The 19626-nt window shown below is 46.5% G+C and overlaps 1 protein-coding gene across 8 annotated transcripts in view; it reads left to right on the top strand.

Annotated features, from left to right (window-relative positions):
* The window catches only part of RC3H1 (ring finger and CCCH-type domains 1), a 111835-nt gene that overhangs the window by 17150 nt on the left and 75059 nt on the right, over positions 1-19626 (top strand). Inside the window, exon 2 of one of the 8 annotated variants that reach the window (XM_050963006.1) lies at positions 3461-3626. The exons of the other annotated variants lie outside the window; for them this stretch is intronic. The gene's annotated coding sequence lies outside the window, so the exon portion shown is untranslated. The remainder of the gene's footprint in view (positions 1-3460; positions 3627-19626) is intronic. 8 annotated transcript variants of the gene reach the window in all.

Here is a 19626-nt window from a genome sequence, read left to right as displayed (position 1 = left end):
TCGTGAGTGGCATTGTAGTTGACTCCATGCACCCACAAGGGGGAAGAAACCTATAAACCCCCCCCCCCACCACCACCACTGGACTATATCCCCTGAACCAACCGAACTGAACTCCACCACTTGAGGGTCATCCTGTCCCCATTATCTGGCCCGCTTATTTATACTCATGACTGCTTGTCACCTGTTATATGAGTGAGGTACCCCCACTAGTGCCTGACAGTATCTTGATCCCACCCACCGTACACCCCGCATTGGGGACATTGCAGACTGTATCTGTTATGTGCTGTCCAATACCAAAATAATGACGTCTCTCTATGCTCTGTATATTACCCCCAAAGACCAATAACTGGCGTTTCAAACTCTGTACCATTTATCTTTAAATATTCTCTAATAAACTTTTAATTCCTTAAACTACAAAGGCAGGAGGAGTGTGACATCTCGCCACACGTAGTAGCTATGACACGAGATTGCTTGTGACATTCATGGAGATGCTGACCATAGTGGAATGCTGCTTTTGGGCTTGGGGAAAAAAGCACTCGGTGGGATCACATCATCGTGCATATCTGGGATGATAAGCAGTGGCTGCAGAACTTCTGGAGGAGGAAAGCCACATTCACGGGACTGTGTGATGAGCTCGCCCCAGCCCTTCAGCGCAAGGGCATGAGAATGAAGGTTGCCCTGTTGTTGAAGCGCTGTGCACTGTCGAAACTGGCTACTCCAGATTGTTACTGATCGGTTGTTAACCAGTCTGGAGTGGGAAGGTCGACCGATTGGACTTGTGTTGATGGAAGTGTGCAGGGCCGTTAATCGCATCCTGCTTCGAAAGACCATGACTCTGGGCAACGTGCGTGACATTGTGGATGGCTTTGCACAAATGTGCTTCTATAACTGCAGAGGGGTTATATTCCAGTTCTGGCACCAGACAGCCTAGCTATCGAGAACATTAATTGCAAGGTGCATTTCTCAATGATTCTCCAGATGCTTATGGATCACTGTGGGCATTCCACAGATACTAACACAGGCTTGTCTGGAAAGGTGCATGACACATACATCTTTCAGAACGCTGGCATGTTCAGGATACTGCAAGCAGGGACTTTGTTCCCAAACTAGAAGATCACCATAGGGGAAGTCAAAATTGTGATCCTCGGAGACCCCACCTACCCTTAATTCTGTGGCTTATGAAGCCATACACACAGCAACTTGACAGCAGCAAGGAGCAGTTCAACAACAGGCTGAGTAAGTGCAGAATGACTGTGGAGGGTGCTTTTAGCTGTTTAAAAGCCTGCTGGTGTGGTCTCTATGGGAAACTGGACCTGGACGATGACAATATTCCTATGCTTACAGCCGTGTAATTCCATAATATTTGTGAAGGGAAGGGTGAAAGCTCTGAGGGCTGGACCACAGAGGCTCAGCACCTGGAGACTGAGTTTGAACAGCCAGAGACCAGGGCTGTTAGAGGGGCACAGCGCGGGGCCATAAAGATCAGGGATGCCTTGAGGCAGCAATTTGAAGCTGAAAGCCACTAATGTTTGTTGCTATGCTTGGGATTGCAGTGCTTGTAATGCTAGGAGGTGGTTGGTGCCCATGATGATGCAATAAGGGGGTTTAACATATAAAGATTTGCTTTCAGACCAACACAATTCTTTTATTAAAAGAAAACCAGAGTCAAACAAAAAGTCAAATAAAAAACAGCAGGGAAGGAAGTCAGAGGAGGTGGAGGGGTTCTGGGATGGCTAAAGATTTGTTTATTCCAGGGATCCTATCCAACCTTCTCCTTTGGAGTACAGTGCAGTAGGTACTGTATTTCAGCAGGGCCAAACTCCAGAGGGATTGACGGCGGGTTATATTATTTTGTGGTGCCCGAGCTCCAGCAATATTCAGGGCCGGGGTCCCAGCTCCAGCAATATTTGGAGCTGGGTCTCTCCCCTGGCCCTGCCTGGAGCGGGCCTGGGCCCCTGTGGGTCTTCTCTCCCTCCCCCCCCCCCCCCAAGCCTTGCCACATCCCTGCCTGGAACAGGTCCCAGCCTCCACCTGCCACGCCCTCCCACCCCCATGGTTCTTTCCCTCCTCCCCCATGTCCCTGCCCGAAAGAAAGCAGTGTGCGCCTCTACCCTGCCTGATTGTGCTGCCGGAGTAGCACATTCCTAGGTGGAGCCCTGCTCTCGACAGCAACTGCTGTCTGCTGCCCCAGGGTCCTAGTGCCCACAACCACTAATGGCAGGGTAAAGGGCAACCTGCCTTGCCCTTCCGCCCTAGCCCTGAGCCTCTCCAATGCCCCAAACCCTTCATCCCCAGCCAAAGCCCTCATCCCCCTGCACCCTAATCCTCTGCCCCAGCCCTGAGCCCCCTCCTGCATCATGAACCCCTCAGCCCCAGCCCTCAGCCCCCCCCGCACCCTAATCCTGTGCTCCAGCTCTGAGCCCCCTCCTGCATCATGAACGCCTCATCCTCAGCCCCACAGCCCACACCGCCTCCCCCTTCCCACACACTCCCTCCTGCCCTCAAACTCCCTTCCAAAGCCTGCACTGCCTCCCACCCCCAAACTCCATCCCAGAGCCTGCACCCCTCACCCCCTCCTGTACACCCACCCCCTGCCCCAGCCTAGAGCCTGCCCCCCTCCTGCAACCTAATCCCCAGCCCAGGACCTGCACCCTCGACCTCCTCCTCCGATCCCCAGAGCCTTAGGCAGGTGGCAGGGGCAGGTTCTGGGCACCACCAAAATTTCTACAAACCTGCCACCCATGAGTGGGTAGTGGGAGTCCACAATGCTTGACTGTAAGCGGGGAGGAGTGGAATGCTGCAGGTATAGACTGGAGACAGGAGGTTGATAAGAGTGTTGGCGGTGTCTGGGGGGAGGATAGGAAAGAGTTTTGCGACAGCAGCAGGGAGGGTGGATGTGGAGCTGCCCGGTTTGAAGAGCTAGTATTGCCTGGAGTGTGTCTTCCTGGCACTCCATAACATGTAAGGGCCACTCCATGGCTTCATTCTGGCATGCTGCATTCTCCTTTCAGTCCCTCTTCTCGCTGCCACTCATTCAGTTCCTGTTTCTGGGTGGCGGAGTGCATCATAACATCACTCAGAAAGTTGTCCGTAATTTTTCTTGGCCGCTTTCTAATTCTGCACAGCCGTTCAGCTGCCAGTAACAAAGAGGGAGACTGGGCTCCCAAGGTCATCTCTGTGAAGTTTAAATGCAACATTTTACAGAAACAATATTGTTTGCAACACAGACAACACTGATTCAGTGCTTTAAAACACAGTCAGTACTCGCACACTTGTCACTAACTGGCTGATCCCAGGCAAGTACACATGAGCCACAAGACCCCCCAAATGATGAGTAGCTGCAGGAGCAGGGTAAATCACTCTTCCAGGACCCTGTTGTACACTGGGCATGTGGCTCTTGGGGAGAGCCAGCACTGTAGTCGGGGCCTGATGATCATTCCTTTCACCACACTTTCCACAGGATGTGATCATTACAGAAAATATCTCGCTGCTGAGGGTGAGCAGGGAATCAGCGGAGGGTCACCTCCAAGACTGCAGCTTCCACCCTGGCCCCTATGCAGCTTGCCTGTGTGCAGCAATGGTGGTGGTCCACACCCCCCGGCCCCCATGATGGCATAATGATGCAGGTAAGTTATTGTTAATGGAGCAAGAAACCAAGCAGCTCTACTGAAGAACCTGCAGCAGCGGATTGCCCAGGATGTCCACGAGAGTTTCCTGGAGATCTCTGAGGGAGATTCCTTTGAAATGAGGGAGTCAATCAACAGCCTGTTCTGCTGCTCAAACTTGGCACATGGTAGAAGACAAGCCTGATTTCTGCGACCTTTCTGCCCCCAACAACTCGCTTCAGTGATTCGCAAAATCAGATTCACTTACCAGGGTCGCTTCTCCAGTCTCGTGACAGCTGTGGCTGGCTAGCCTCCTCCAGGGTTTAATAATAATTTAAAAAAAACAAAAAAAAAAAAAACCTGACTGCATGCCTCCAAATCATCCTCTGCCTCTGAGTCCACATCCTTATCTAAGGCCATGGCTACACTGGCACTTTACAGCGCTGCAACTTTCATGCTCAGGGGTGTGAAAAAACACGCCCCCGAGCGCTGCAAGATACAGTGCTGTAAAGCCTCAATGTAATCAGTGCTGCAGCGCTGGGAGCGTGGCTCCCAGTGCTGCAAGCTACACCCGTAAGGGATGTGGTTTATGTGCAGCGCTGGGAGAGCTCTCTCCCAGCGCTGGTGCTCCGACTACACTCAGTGATGTGTGCAGTGGTCTCAGTGCATCTTTCCAGGTGGCCATGCCCGCTCCATGTGCCAGGCGATCCCCCGCTGCCGCAGCGCTTTGAAATTTCAAGTGTAGCCATAGCCTGAGATTTCCTCCTCCTGGCTCTGTCCACTCTCGACTGGCACATGAGCCACCAAAGTATCCACAGTAGTCTTTGCAGTGGGGGTGGGGTCGCCACAGAGTATCTCGTCTAGCTCTTTGTAGAACTGGCAGATCATGGGCGTCACACTGGAGCCGCGGTTGGCCTCTTGCACCTTATGATAGGTGTTCCACAGCTCCTTCACTTTGATACTGAACTGCAATGTGTTCCGGTCATGGCCCCTTTCTGTCATGCATCATGAAATCTGTCTGTAGGTATAATTCCTATGGCTGGAGCGCAGCTGGGACTGGACAGCCGCCTCTCCCCAAATGCTGATGAGATCCAGCAGCTCGGCATTGCTCTAAGTGGGGGATCGCCTGGCGCATGGAGCAGGCATGGCCACCTGGAAAGATGCGCTGAGACCACTGCACGCATCACTGAGCAAACAGGAAGGGGACGTCCAAATTTCCGAAGGAATTTTACGGGTTGGGGATGACGGTTGGTCACTGTGAGGGCAGGGCAGTAGTGTTCAAACTGATGACCAGAGAGGTTAGAACAGGCATTGTGGAACACCTCCTGGAGGCCAATCGCAGCACTGTAATCACCATGTTGTCTACATTGGCACTGCAGCGCTGTAGCTCCAGGACAGAAAGCTGTATGCCTCTTTTTGGGGGTGGGGGGGTGGTGGTGGTGTTCCCACCCCCCCGATGTATCGTGTGACTGTGGGCAAGGAACATAGCCTCTTTCACCTCCATTTCCCCTTTAGTAAAATGGTGATACTTGCCCATGTTTTCTAAATAGGTTTGAGAGCAGGGATGAAAGGAGCTGTTCAGATACTGAGTATTAATGTTTTTATAAAAGTTAAAAAATAAATAAATGGAGATATCCTATCCTGTAGAACTGGAAAGGACCTTGAAAGGTCATTGAGTCCAGCCCCCTGCCTTCACTAGCAGGACCAACTAGTAAGTTTGCCCCAGATCCCTAAGTGGCCCCCTCAAGGATTGAACTCACAACCCTGGGTTTAGCAGGCCAATGCTCAAACCACTGAGCTATCCCCCCCCCGTAAAAGTGTGGGTTAAGCGTTATTGAAAGCTGCACTGCTGCCGCGAGAGCAATTCAGAGCCTGAAGGCACAGTAGTTCTGATTGGTATGGCATCCTGCTGGATTAGTGTTTACATGAAACTGGTTAATCTTGGATACAGTATTCAATTTTTAGCTTATGCAAAGCAAGCATATTAGCTTGTAGAGAGTAATCCACTTATCTCCCGTATAAGTTTAGTGAACAGGATTTCTCTTCCAGCCTCTTCTTTAAGGTCTGAGAATGGTCAAGTATTAACTCCTGGTGTTTAAGCATTCCCCAGGTGAGTTGGATGATGACCCAGCAACCTTGTGACTGTGAATCAAAGTAAATTCTATCATCTACTCTTAATTTATAAAAAACCTAAATCTTGTATTAATGGAAAGTGGACAAACACACTGTCCTCCTTTCTCACTGTAAGGTAGCTTTTTGCAAAGTAAGGGATCACAGGAAATTTCATACGTCATTTACATGATGCTCTTTCTCCTCACTGTAACTGTTGTAAAAGAAAATAACTAAAAGTAGGATTGTTTGATTTACACAAGCATTGTGCACAAATCAATCTTTGAAAGCCATTTTTAGTAAACTTTAGATTTCTTATTTTTGATAGACCTGATACAAACCACTGATCAATATGGTTCACATTAAGGATTGCAAATCTTTGCTGTGTGTTTACAGTAGGAGTTTATTTGCTTCTTCCTTGACTTTTCAAGCCTTAATAAGTTTTTACACAATTAAGGCAAGTACTGATTTGCAACCCAGTTCTTCTGGTCACTCCTCTTGCACTGGAATATTTCAGGGCTGGTTTACACTGGGAATTTACATTAGCATAACTGCATTTTGGGGTGTGAAAAATCCGCATCCTTCAGAGACGTAGCTAATGTCGACCTAATCCCTGGTGTAGACAGTGCTAGGTCGACGGAAGAATTTTTCTGATGACCTAGCTACTGTTTCTCAAGGAGTGGATTACCTACACCAATGGGAGAACCCCTCCCATTGACATAGGTAGTACCTACTACAGTGAAGTGCAACAACAGTGTCCTTGCAGCAGTTTAAGTGTAAACATGCCTTCAGTATAATATTTGTAACCAAACTAAATATAGTGGAATGGGAATCTGACTTGTGTTTCTGAAGAGAACTGATAGGATTGCAGCCAGTTTTGTATGTAGGTAGGTAAATAGTGTCACTGGACTAGTTTAGACTAGCGTAGTTTAATCTGTATCTTCAGATGGAATTCAGGTGTGGTAAAATGTTTCAGGACACAGGCAGAAAATATTTCATAGGAATGGAAGCTGTTGGTGAGATGTAAACAAATTACCTGAGGTGGTAATAGTGTTGCTGATTCATGAGCAAGGGGGTGTGATAGCTATCTTACTCTCAAGCATTAGAACGATCATATGCTGAGTTTCTCAGGAACTTCTCTCATGAAGAATCTGAAGAGTTTTGATTCCATTGTTTCTTCATGTGAGCAGTGGGTGAAGTCAAGCATGAAGTAAAAATAGTGTTGCTCTCTGGGAGGGTAAAAATGTTGGATGGTTTATCTAGCCACTTAGGTGGCCATCATAGAATCCTAGAAATGTAGCACTGGGAAGGTCCTTGATAGGTCAACTAGTCCAGTCCTCTTCATAAGGCAGGACTAACTATTATCTAGAGTAGACCATCCCTACCATAATGGTAGAGGGAGCCTCTGATTCATCACCAGCAGACCTCTTGAGCGCATCTGACAGATTTTGAAACTACATTGCATGAATCATTGTAATATTTAGAAGTGGGAGTATAGTCATAGTCATGCTGGCACGTGAACACTCAATTCTTGATGAAAGTTGTCAGTTAGCCTGTTACGGGACAGCGTCTACAATATTCCACAAAGTGTCCTTCAAGAAGTTTGCTACTAACCTGTCTCCTTCATAATAGACAAATTTCATCCCAGTTGAACTTTACGGGCTTCAGTGGAGTTATGCTAGGGATGAAATTTTCATTCACATTTTGAAAAGGTCCCTCTTTAGGCAGATTGCTTTGATTAGTTTCCCTTTCTGTCACTGCTTTGCTGTGACAGCAGTGAGTAGCTGAATATAGGAGTGTGTGAAGGGACACTGATATTGGCTGTTGTGGGCGGAATGGTGGCTTTATTACCTGGATTTTCCCCCCTTGTTCCGTTTATCTGTTTTAAACTGCTGTTTAAAATGAGGATTTGAGCAATGCAAGACAGATGGGGAATTTAACTGCTGTATTCATGCAAATACTAAGACTGAGTTATTTATACCTGCTCAATCTGCTGTGATGGAAATGCATTTGCAGTTAAACGCGCGCGCACATACCTTCCACGTCATTTTCAAAATTTCCATCTTTTAAGATTTGAGAGCTCACTTAATATTCTGTGTAGTTCAGTTATGGAGCAACAGTGCACAATTATACTGTTCAGTTCTGGAAATGGATGCCATAATCTCATGCATTTCTTCATTTCGGTGCCTATAACACACAAGCCCACATTAAAAAGCTTTGTGGAGATTTTTAAAGGCATCAGTTGAATATGCCCTGGTGTAAATTACTTTTGGGTCACAAGTTGTGGTTTGAAGATTTCCTAATGCCATCAGTATCAGAGGAAACACAATCCAAAATTCAAGCAGGAAAGCATGTGCATTTATTCCCTCAAGATAGTGCTCTTTTATCACAGATAGGGATAGTTTTTGCCTGAGGCCATGTCTACACTTAGGGTATGTCTACACTTGCAGAGTTTTTGTGCTGTAAGTTTCACTGGTGATAGGGAACCTGTGAAAGAAAAGCACTGGTTTGTGTACTCAGTTCCTCAGGTGTCAGTGTTTGTTTAGAGTGGAAGCAGCACTTCATCCTCGATGAGAGCAGCTCCCTAGGGTAGCTATCCCACAGTGCAGCTCTCTCCATTTTGATGATGGGTCTTGTGGGAAGGGCAGGGGGTGTGTGTGATTGTGAGGCTGTACAGCGTCCTCTCCCCAAACACTGATCAGCTGTAGTAGCTCAGCATTGCTCCAAGCAGGGGATTGTTTGCTCCATCGAGCAGGTATTGTCACCTGGCCAGATAGGTGAGCACTTGCTGAGAAGACAGGAAGGGGAGTTTCAGAGTTCCCAGGACTTTACAGGGGTGGCATCAGAGCAGCAGAGCTGCTGGCCAGAGTAGTCACCTGGGCACTGTGGGATATCCTCAGGTGGCTAAAAGCTGTATAAACAGGAAGAACATGTCTTCACTTGCACATCACCGCAAAAGCATCACCAGTAAGAGCTGTATGCCTCTACGCCTGGTGAAGATAGTTTTCTTTTTGCGGTGAAACTTCTGAGTTTCACCGCAAAAAGTTATTGACAAGTGAAGATGCTCCCATAGGTTTTTTTTGCACAAAACCTATTTTCGCTTTAAGTGGCAAGTGTAGACATGCCCTTACAAGCTTACAGCGGCACATCCCTGAGTGACAAAAGTTTTGCTGATGAAAGTACTAGTGTAGAATGGCCATAATCAGAGCAACTTCTCCCACAAAGTACCTAGAGATTTTCCTCACAATGGTAGAGACTTGAATTGGCAACTAAGGGATCTGCTGAGCAATATTTTTCAGATCTAGTAATGAATACAAAACCGCTTGGTTTTTTTTCCCTTAATAGCTATGGCATAAATCTTTTTTTTTTTTTAAGTAAATAAAAGGGAGAAAACCAAACCCTTGATGCAGTCTGACTCCTTAATTCCTAATGAATTATTAGGCCAAATTTTTATTATAAATCAAAATCCCCTTGTTTAAAAGGGTTGCTTTAATTCTGCATGCTCTGTAGATCAGCCACAAACACAGTTCTGCCATACAACAAATGCATTCTCCTCTGTTTCTTTTCTTTGGCCTTATCTACACTGCCACTTACAGTGCTGAAATTTTCTTTACTCAGGGGTGTGAAAAAACACACCCCAGAGCAGTAAAAGCTTCAGCACTGTAAAGTGGCAATGTAGATAGTACTACACCACTGGGTGCCATTCCATTCACAGAGGTGGTTTTATTACAGCACTGGGAAAGCTCTCTCCCAGTGCTGGACCCGCGAATACATAGCCAAGTTAAAGTGCTACCACAGCGTGCTTTAACATAGGCCATGGCTACACTTACAGTTCTGCAGCGCTGGTAGTTACAGCTGTGTTCGTACAGCTGTGTAGGGCCAGCGCTGCAGTGTGGCCACACTGACAGCGGCCAGCGCTGCAGTGTGGCCACATTTGCAGCACTTGCAGCGCTGTTGGGAGTGCTGCATTGTGGGCAGCTATCCCAGCATTCAAGTGGCTGCAATGTGCTTTTCAAAAGAGGGGGTGGGGTGGAATGTGACAGGGAGTGTGGAGGAGACAGACAGAATGGATTTTTGGAGTTGACACTGTTCTCAGCTCCCTGCCTTGCAAGTTCTAAGGACTGTGCCTACCTTCAATCATTTTAAAAGTTCTAACTCCCTTCCCCCACTCCTCTCTCATTCACTAAATGCAAATTATGTACTGCTAAATACCCGTCAGACCAGATCAGCAACTGCTCAACATGGACTTCCCCCTCCCCCCCGCCGGGTGAGCGTGCTGTTTCTCTCTTCAAGCAAACAGCTGTGAACATTCCAAAGTATTTCCCCTGCCTGCCTCCGCTCGCTCAGCAAACAGGAGCTGTATTTGTTTTTTAAATAAGCAGTTTGGCTGAACTCCGAGCTCTCCCTTTCTTCCGGTTTGTTGTGGACAGGAATTCTGGGATACCTCCTTATACCCCGGAGGTCAATAAAAGCGCTGGTGGGCGTCCACACTTGCTGACCAGCGCTGGATCACCAGCGCTGGAATTCCTACACCCGAGGCTCGACCGGGTGTACAGCCAGCGCTGCAACCAGGGAGTTGCAGCGCTGGCCATGCTTTGCAAGTGTGGCCACATCCTAAGTTGCAGCGCTCTAACCCCCTCACCAGCGCTGCAACTCTCTAGTGTAGCCATGGCCATAGACTGTGTAGACATATCCTTAATGTTTTCCAGTCTTCTTTTTCAGAAGTAAGGTCTAGGCTGTTGTGAATAAGGTTATATTGACTTAATATTTTTTAAGTAGATGGTAAGGTATATTTGAGCTCACTGCAGCATGGCTTGCAGAATCCTGCATTTTTAATAATAGGTCTTTGTTAGTGCTCACAGTGTGAAATCCACATAACTCTTCTGAGTTCATCACTTCCCCCCACTTTATGGCAGTGAATTCTCAGTACCAACTTTCTTTTGGCAAAACTTGTATTGGCTTACACTAAAAGTCATTGTTGCAAGCAGTAAGGAGAATTTATTGTTGAGCTAAGAATCAGAAAATAGGAGCCTTGTAAAGCTAATCCGCTTCCAACAGTTTTGTGTTGAGAGAACAGTATAAACCTGCTGAGAACACGTTTTTCCCAAACCACAAAATCTGTCATTAATGAAACTATTTTTAAACAATTGAAGGACAAGCAAAATATTTCAATATAATATGTCACCAATATATTGTTAATAGTTTATGATCACCCATTTGCCTGGGTTGTTTTCAGGGTCTGTAATTTGACGCCTAATAGGACTATGTATACCTTAAAACTTCTGCTGACTGTCCTTCGCTTCCTCTCTTCATTCTTTTAAATCTAATTAAAAGGCCTGCATTTGGAAACCAGTAACTTCTGTCTTACTCCAAAGTACAAGTTTCAGTCTGTTTGAATCTGGTGAATCTTCTTATACTTGTGCTAACTGATGCTTTTTCTTTAGAACAGATAGTAATCTCATTTTGTTTTGCATTTAAAAAAATCTGAGGCAGCATTCTTTCTTTTGTGGTTAGATTCTAAAATGCCTGTTAAACATCATTAGGTGGGTGAGTGGAAACCCTGAAACGAAAGCCTTTTGTTTCCATTTATGAAAACTATACGAAGAGTTGTTTGCAATGTTAATAAACCCCTATGGGAGACGGGAAATATATATTTATAAAAAAATAAATCTGAAGGGTAAATGGGACTAATGCGAAAGTGGCACTCCTTTTTAAGAAGACTACATATAGAGATAAATAGTTAAATGAAAAATCTCACTCTGAATTAGTGCCCTGCCTCAAGGTTAGTTCTGGTCTCTGGAACTCTGCTCTCTAGCATTGCTACAAATTAAATCACCAGGTGCCAGCAGTATTTCAAGCTAATGAAGCTCTATTACACATAGTCAGAAGTGCCTGAATTAAACTGCTTTCCAGCAAGTGTTTTGTGACCTCACTCGCGCTGGATGACTGAAGAGTTAAGCCCTGCCTTTGTAGGAATTTAACACTGCTTAAGAACAACTAGCAAGTTTTATCCACACTATTCACTGTTTAAGTTTTACTGCAAATCCATTTTAAAGGGCATGGGGATATTCTTGAGCCACAGTGCTGGCTAACTTATGTTCCCTTTATGCTACAATTACACCATAGTCAGGAGAGCTGGTTACTGCAGCTAGTTGGCCACGGGTGGCCAACCTGAGCGTGAGAATGAGCCAGAAGTTACGAATGTACATTGCCAAAGAGCCACAGTTATACGTCAGCAGCCCCCCGTAAGCTTCCCCACCTTGCTTCCAGTGCCTCCCGCCCACCAGCAGTGCTGCTGATCAGCACCCTCCCTCCCTTCCTCCCCTGCACCTCCAAATCAGCTGTTTCTTGGCATGCAGGAGGCTCAAAGGGAGAGGGGAGGAGTGAGGGCACAGCAGGCTCGGGGTGGAGTGGGGGCAGGGGCTGTGGCAGAGCCAGGGATTGAGCAGTGAGCACCCACTGGCACATGGGAAAGTTGGAGCCTGTAGCTTCAGCCCTGGAGTTGGTGCTTATACAAGGAGGCGCATATTAACTTCTAAAGAGCCACATGTGGCTCCAGAGCCACAGGTTGGCCACCCCATTCTAGTTATTCATGTTGATGGTACTGTAACATGCAGAGTCAGGGTACGCAATGTCCAAGGCTTTTGCACAGCTTTAACCCACTCCAAAGACATTTTTGTGGTGATGATTACTCTTGAGGGACTTCTGTGCCCACCAAAAAATGATGAGCACATTTTAAAATTCTGCCAATTTTATGTGTCAATAAATAATTGTGATACCAGCATGGCAGTGGGGAGTACAGGCCACTGGCTGAACTGAGGTGAAAGATCACCCTGAAGCCCCCAACTCCCCCAGTACAGGGACTTGGCAGTGAGGCTGCACCTGACCCTGATGGAGGGCCAGGGCTGGGACTGCCATTGAAACATCCCGGGGTGGGCAGGCTCAACCAAGTGTGGAGTGGCTTAATCTGGGGGGAATCCAGGTGTGGGGTGAGAGATTTCTATGTGGGGCAATCTGGGCATGGGCAGCTCAGTGGGAGATCTGGATGCACAGGGGCTCGTGTGGGGATTCCAGGTGCAGGAGCAATGGGACTGTGCAGGGGATCCAGGTGAAGGTGGTTGGGGCTCAGTGGCAGGGGGGGAGGGAGTGGGGCTTGATGGGGTGAGGGTCTGGGTGTAGGGGGGCTACTCGGGGGTCCAGGTTTAGGGGGATAGGGCTCAGTGGTTTGTGCATTGACCTGCTAAACCCAGGGTTGTGAGTTCCATTCTTGAGAGGGCCATTTAGGGAACTGGGATTAAAAACCTGTCTGGGGATTGGTCCTGCTTTGAGTAGGATGTTGGACTAGATGATCTGCTGAGGTCCCTTCCAACCCTGAGATTCTATGATTTCTTATCAGGGTGTGGGTTTGATGGGCCTGCTTAGCTGGGGAGTCCTAGCTGCTGTCAAGGGGATGCCGCATGCTGGGCTCCTGCTTCCTCCGCCTCCCCCTACCTTTGTGCGATTCCTCTATTTCCTTTCCTTCCTACCTTCCCCCCTGCCCCTCCACATTACTCCCCCACCCCCTTTCCTTCCTTCCCTCTTTTTCCCTCCCCATCCATTCCCAGCATGGGCACTCACTGTTGCACAGAAAACAGGAAGGCTCGCAGCACACAGTAGGGGAGCACAACTGGCACTAGGACCCAGGAGGCAGCATTCAGCTGCAGAGTCAGCAGAGCTGAGACACAGCCTCCTTCAGATGGGCAGCTCTGTGATTCCAGAAGTGGGGAGATAGGGGACAGTGACACTATTTTCTGCAGGGAAGCACAGAAATTTAGGGGCGGGGGAGGAGTTTGTTTTCCGCTGGCGCGCAGTCCCTCAGAATTCTCCCAGGAGTAGATAGTCTTCTAAACAAGTCACCTGACAAGGTTGTATTTGTATGGGAGACAGGAGTATTGGTTCAGAATATGCTGCAGAAAATAATTACGATAAACATCTGTGAAAATTCTGTATTTTCCTCTAACAGTCTCACTGTTGTCGCTGGAGTAGCTGCAGTGTAAGTAGCCTTGGTAGAAGTTATAGCTTAGACTGGCCCCTAGCATTATAACTTTTGTGTAATCACAGTCAGAGCTAGTCTAGACAACAGTGATTCAAATTCTGTAAGCTGCCTATGTCTCTTCTGTGCTAGCATTCCCACCATTGCTACTGCTTTTGGAGTGGCATCAGGGATGGTAAATGTGAAATTTTAAAGGCAAGGCCATGATGAATTGCTAGACCATAATTTCCTTTGTTGCCACCATAGACAGAACACTGTGCTGTAATCATGTTAGGCTAAAATACTGTTTCCAATTGCAGTTATAGAATTGTCTGCTGTTCATTCGGGCAAGAAGAAGGCATGCCTCATGGTTGGGTTTACTTTACAAAAATTAAGTAGGTTTAATTAACACGTAGGGAAAAGAGAATCTCTTCTGCTCTAATGCTCCTACCTGCGCTACTATCGGTTTAGTGGGATTTTTTTTGTAAAATTCTCTAGTGTAGACATAGCCTTTGTCTGCATTCATCGTGGAGTTTGCCTTTACTATCATTTAAAGGTGACGTTAGGCGGTATAGATTTTAAGGCCTTCACTGGGGCAAAAAAGTGTATTTTAACTTGTTAAGCTAACCTGTGTTACAATCCTAGTGAAGACCAGACAGTTTTAGTTTCAACTAATTTTAGCTGGGGAGATAGCTAAATGTGTTAGTTATCTTGCTGTAAAATTCTAGTGGTCAGAAATCTTTCAGTGCTGTAGTTAGGAGAGGTCAACCATAAATGTTGACATTTTTACTCTGATATAAGTAGACAATTACCTGTGCCTTGCCTTAACTAAGATTTTACAGCAAGATGGCTAATGCATGTTATCTCACCGGCTAAAATGGGTTAAAACTAAAACTGCCTCATCTTCACTAGAATTGTAACAGATAAGATTAATTAACGTGGGTTAAAAATACTCTTTTACCTAATGCAGACATAGCCTAAACCCAGGTGACGATGCTTGAGTGGAAGCCCTTGTCTGTATTAGAGTTTTAGCGTGTTAGCTACCATTATGTAACAATACTCTTTTTAAAAAGCCTAGACAAACTCAGCAAGGACCTCACTGAGGGGTAAACCTTGAGCTGCCTTCGACTCTGGAGATCCAAACTCTGCTAGCTGGACAGCTTTAAAATGGCTTTTGAAGTATAGTTCTGTTGCACTAAGTAGAATGGTGCTTTACAACAATATTGAAAAACAGTTGTCGCTGGACAATTTGGTGTTCCAGTGTAGACAGAGCTATACAATACATTACCTACTGGAAATCCTATTACATGGTTAGCAAGGGACGAAGGCATGAGGTGGGTAGCCTAGAGATAATAAACTAAATTTAAAAGTGGTTTTTAGTTAACGCAGTTCACAAGCATGAGGGTTTTTTACCCAGTATTGTGCATAGGATTATATCGCGTATATAGAATTATGGTCGTCTCAAAAAAGCATAGTTTGTGGCATAAATTGAAGCTTTTGCTTCTGGTATAACCCTTGCTATGGTGAAATATATGTATATCAAGCAACGATGTCCCAGTGCGACTTGAAATAGCATAATGGGAACCTGGAGGTTTATTCCCTGTAACACTTCCCCCCCCCCCCCCAAAAAAAAAATTAGAGGCCAGAGGGAGGTGTGTGATAGCACAGGAGTTAGTCATCATAAGCAATGAAGACACTTGATTAAAAAATTATTTCAGTAGTTAGGAAATTAATTAAAAAACACACACCCCACAGATGGGAACCTTTAAGTTTGTTAATAGTTGGCTATGTCCCAGAAAAATAATTCTAAATTCAGTGCTCAAAAGCACCCTCTTCCAAAATAATCTCCATTGCTCATCAATTAATTTTGTTAAAATAACTTCTTTTTATAGCAGTTGTCTCTGATGGGCATATATTTGGTTTTGAGTTTTTTTACTAGTGTGTATTCATCTTGGTGTTTTCTAAAAGCATGGCTTGGTTTTCAAGCCAAAGTTTTCACACTGCAGAACATGTAAAACATACTGGAAATAAAATGTTTGCTTCTATGCGTTTATGGTTTGCCTTGTTCCTCCTATTCCTTCTATCTGAACTGCACACCAACGAAGAGTTATTGAGCTCTTAGAGTATGTCTATGCTTCAATTAAAAACTCAAATCTCACCCTTGGCAGCTGACTTAGGCTCATAGGGCTAAGGCTAAGGGGCTGTTTAACTGCAGTTGCAGAGCATTCCCTCTGAGCTGTGTGCCTGTGCAGATGCACAGCACTCCAAGTGCAAAAACACTTGATTATTACAGCCACACAGGCGTGCACATCCTCAGTGACAGTGGGAGGGCAGCGCCATGGGGCAGGGCTGGAAAACAGCAGTTGGTGGGGGGGGAATCTAGGGCCCAGCAGCTGGAGTGGAACTGGGCGGCAGGGAGCCTCGGCCACCCCAGCTCGTGGGGAAGGAGCATCAGTGGGGTACCTCTCCTCGGAGCAGGTAGGCTCAGCACCAGGTGAGACCCCATCCCTGCCCCAGGACTTAGAGGGCTGCTACACAGCACCCTCCCCTCTGATTTTTGCAAAACACCCTCCCCATCCTCCACCCCAGGCTGTGCTGTGTTGCCGGGATGGGGATGATCTTCTCTCCTGGGCCCCCCACCCCTTGAGAAGAGAGGCTTGTGAATGTCTGCAAAGTGGCCAAGAATTGAGGGCAGAAACTAAGGAACCGTGAGACAAGCAGCTGAGCTGCCTGGGCTGTGCTTAGTGCAACTGCAACCCCAAGTGAGTTGAGCCAGCACCAGGCAGGCATGTGATTGGCGCACACAAGGGAACCCAGATTTGGGAAACCTGGGCTCAGAGGTACTGGGGTTGGGGAGAGAGTGAGCACTTCTCTGGGCACAAAGGCATGGGTCTGATTCTGGGCTACTGATGCTATTTGTGCTCTGCAGAAGTGGAGGGAGGGCACTGAAGGAGGTAGGGCTGATTTTTATTTTATTTTTTTAAAGCAAAATTTTAATTGCACTTCCCTCTACCCCAGAGGTGGGTGAACTTTTTGGCCTGTGGTCCACATCTGGGTATGGAAATTGTATGGCAGGCCATGAATGCTGCGCTAAAAAAAAAAAAAGAATGAATGCTCACAAAATTAGGGTGCAGGAGGGGGTTAAGGCTCTGGCTGAGGATGCAGGATCTGGGCTGGGGATGAGGGGTTTGGGGTGCAGAAGGATGCTCTGGGCTAGGACCGAGGGGTTTGGAGGGCTGAGGGGGTGGAGGTCAGGGCTGGAGCAGGGGGTTGGGGCATGGGGAGGGTCTTGGGTGCAAGCTCTGGGGCGCGTACCTAAGGCAGCTCCAGGGAAGCAGAGGCATGGCCAGGCAGCTCTGTGTGCTGCCCTGCCCCAAGCACCACCCCGTCAGCTCCCATTGGCTGCAGTTCCTGGCCAATGGGAGCTGCGGGAGCAGTGCTTGGGGCATGGGCAGTGCATGGAGCCCTCTGGCTGCCTCTAAACATAGGAGCCGGGACAGGGACATGCTGCTGCTTCTGGGAACCGCGTGGAGCGGCCCCCAGTGCCGCTTCCCAGCTGGAGCGTGGGAGCAGGGTAAGCTCCAGACTGCACTCCCCAGTGGGAGCTTGAGGGCTGGATTAAAGTGGCTGGTGGACTGGATGTGGCCCACGGACTGTAGTTTGCTTACCTCTTCTCGACTTTTTTTTTCTTTCTCATGCAATTCCTTAGTTATCCTAGTTAACAAGTACTTTGATTTATAACAACATATTTTTAAATCAGTCCACTCTATCAGGAGTTCGGCTGCAATATAGTCTAAAAAAGAAATGATTGATCAACTTACTGTTGGTTCTCCAAAAAGCAGCAGCAATTTTCTGTGTAGATTTTAGTGGCACAAGTCAGTCTGCTTTTTTTTTTAAATCATGTAATTGTTACTTTTGTCTTTTTAATTCATTATAAAAAAATGGAAAAGTGAAAAGTTACAAGAAGTCCCAGGTAATGTTTAATGTCAGGTGACAAGACCACATACTGTGTAGTATCAGTGTCCATGAGTCAGTGGCAACCCTTTTCACAATCCATTGTCCTTGCTGATGGGCCATCCACCCTGTCTGGCTTTTCCATTGTTGTACCTGAAGAGTTAGCAGTGGGTGTCGCCCAAAGTAGCATAGGTGAAATACAGATACATAGTCAATATTCCTAACTCAGATACAGAAATGATACAGGCATGCAAATTGGATAATCACATTCAGGAAATTATAACTTTTCCAGTGATATCTTACAAGACCCATCTTGCATAAAGTACATCTCAGTTATGTCGTATTCATATCGTAAGCATATTTTCATAAAGAATATGGAGTAAAACATCACATACTATATAATATGTGATGGTGATTTATATCTAGGTATTTTGTTTCTACTAGTGGCTCATATCTGTACATTACCTTGATATTGGTTCACATAACAAAATTCATCCTGCACCTGGATGGAACAAATTAGAGGGGAAGTTAAACAGCCCCCTAGCCTGAGCCCCATGAGCCTGAGTCAGCTGTTACGGATCAGCTGGAAGTTTTTACTTGCAGTGTAGATGTATCCTTAGAGTCCAAGTTTTAGTATCAGACTGGGAATTGGAAGATTTGGGTTCCTGACTGATAGTAAGTTGTGTATAATGTTGGGTAAATCACATAATCCCTCTGTCTGTTTCCACATGTATAAGAAGAAAAAGATTACCCTTTGTGAAATTCTTTTGGGATCCTTGTTTGAAAGTTGGCAGTGTAGCGCTTAAATTTTTTCACACTGTAAATGCTGCTTAAATTTTTTTGAGGACTAACTACATACACGTAAAAGCATTAACTGTGGAATTACCTGTTAGATTTAAAACAATTGTCCTAGTATATGCAGTTTTGAAGGAGTTTGCTACCTTAGAAGTTTCAGTCAGTATCACTACAGGTGCATATGAAGACCCAGGCGGAGTAAAAGGGAATACATTTTGAAAGCGTGTGTCTGGTTGGAGAAGCAGAGTTTAAAGGCCAGTTAAGATATTTCTAAAACATTACTTCTTAATATGCAGGAAGATGTATCTACTTGGTGGCTTACAACTCGATGGTGTACAGCAGGGGTGGGCCAGCTTTTTGGCCCGAGGGCCACATCTAGGTGGGGAAATTGCATGCAGGGCCATGAATGTAGGGCTGGGGCAGGGGTTTGGGGTGCAGGAGAGAGTGCGGTGTGTGGGAGGGGGTGTGGTGTGCAGGAATGGGCTCAGGGCAAGGGGTTGGGGCAGAGGAGGGGGGTGGGGTGTATGCGGGGGCTCAGGTTGAGGTTGAGGTGCATGAGGGGTACGGGGTGTGGCAAGGGGCTCAGGGCAGGAGGTTGGGGTGCAGGAGGGGTTCGGGCTCTAGCCTGATGTTGCTTACCTGGAGCGGCTCCAGAGTGGCAGTGGTGGACACCGAGGCCTGGCCTTGCCCCTGCACCGCTCTGGGATACAGCCGGCTGTAGTTTGCCCACCCCTGATGTACAGGAAAAGTCATGTTCATAGTTTGTAATACTTCTGCAATACATTTCAGCACTTTATCCAAAAGCTCATTTGCTACAGCATTGTCTAAAATATATGAATAAAGATTTAGTGTTTTTCCATTAGAACTATGGTTGCCTTAGGATTAATGAGACGAGGTAGGTAAAGTGACATCTGTGAAATCCATGGCTTACTGTAGAAAACAAGCATGTCGCCCACATTTCTTCATTTTTCCTGAGGAAAAACAAAGCTGTAAATCAAAATCCTACTCATAGCAAATCCTGTTTGTGGGTTCATTGTTCCGAATTTACTTAATTACTTATGCTGGTGGAATGTGCACATAAGTCTTTTAATAAGGAACACTTTTTTCCCACAGGGTAGCATTCATTCAGATTATTTTTATTTGTATTACCAT

The sequence above is a fragment of the Gopherus flavomarginatus genome, chromosome 7 (genome assembly GCF_025201925.1).
Source record: "Gopherus flavomarginatus isolate rGopFla2 chromosome 7, rGopFla2.mat.asm, whole genome shotgun sequence".
NCBI classification, from domain to species: domain Eukaryota; kingdom Metazoa; phylum Chordata; order Testudines; family Testudinidae; genus Gopherus; species Gopherus flavomarginatus.
Note: the sequence above shows the minus strand (reverse complement) of the source record. Positions and strands in the feature narration are given on the sequence as shown.